We start from the raw sequence: 966 nt of genomic DNA, 5'->3' as shown, positions 1-966 counted from the left end.
CACACACACACACACACACAATGTTCCAAAAATTCAAGAGAAACACAACAAATGGAAACTTCACATAAATATCGTAGCTAGTTCCTCATCAGTGACCGTCCAAATGATCATAACCATTTCGCGCATATAACGATGATATTTTTCTGCTTTCGTAGCGCTAACGGCGAGAAGCCGCACGGAATGGCTAACGAATGTGTGAAAATGTGTCACTCTCCAACAGTGCAAGGAACCCATGGGAAGAGAAAGGCCCAGAAAGATATGGGATGAGATGGTGAGGCACGACCCTCGAATGTTGGGCCTCACAGAGGCAATGACAAGAGACCGAGGCCTCTGGAGATATGCTGTCATTGAGAAGAACCGGCAAGTAAAGTGAGATCACATTCGTAGCCTATACCAGTGTCGCATAACCAGCCCATTTAAAAAGTAGATTTTAATCGTCGGGCGACAGGCCGTGCTTCAGTCAAATAAAGTCAAAATAAAAATCACTATCATATTCTCAATCAAATCGAAACCAAAATGGAAATTGTATTTGAGGCCGATGTCAGTTCCGCCTGACTGGCACCGGTGGCTAGTGGAACGCAATAAGCACTATGCATGCGTGGGTCGATGTCAGTGCCGCCAGACTGGCTCCTGTACCTGGGGCACGTAAAAAGCACAATCCAAACGTGGTCGATGCCAGACACCGCCCCCGCCCCGACTGGCTCCTGTAACAGTAGCACGTTAAAAGCACCATCTCAACGTGGCCGATGCCAATGCTGCCTTAGAGTCTGTCGTGCCGTAGGCACGTAAAAAGAGCCCACTAGACTCTTGGAGTTGTTGGCGTTAGGAAGGACATCCAGCTGTAGAAGCCTTGCCAGATCAGATTGGGGCCTGGTACAGAATCCTGGCTAGCCAGTCACAAGTCAAACCGTCCAACCCATGCCAACATGGACAACGGACGTTAAACGATGATGATGATAATGTTAT

General features: G+C 48.0%; 1 protein-coding gene across 7 annotated transcripts in view; it reads left to right on the top strand.

Moving 5' to 3' along the window:
* Positions 1–966, top strand: part of LOC106879694 (neuronal acetylcholine receptor subunit alpha-10) — a 282,300-nt gene that overhangs the window by 183,123 nt on the left and 98,211 nt on the right. The window lies entirely within an intron of this gene.

This window comes from Octopus bimaculoides, chromosome 1 (genome assembly GCF_001194135.2).
Source record: "Octopus bimaculoides isolate UCB-OBI-ISO-001 chromosome 1, ASM119413v2, whole genome shotgun sequence".
NCBI classification, from domain to species: Eukaryota; Metazoa; Mollusca; class Cephalopoda; order Octopoda; family Octopodidae; genus Octopus; species Octopus bimaculoides.
Note: the sequence above shows the minus strand (reverse complement) of the source record. Positions and strands in the feature narration are given on the sequence as shown.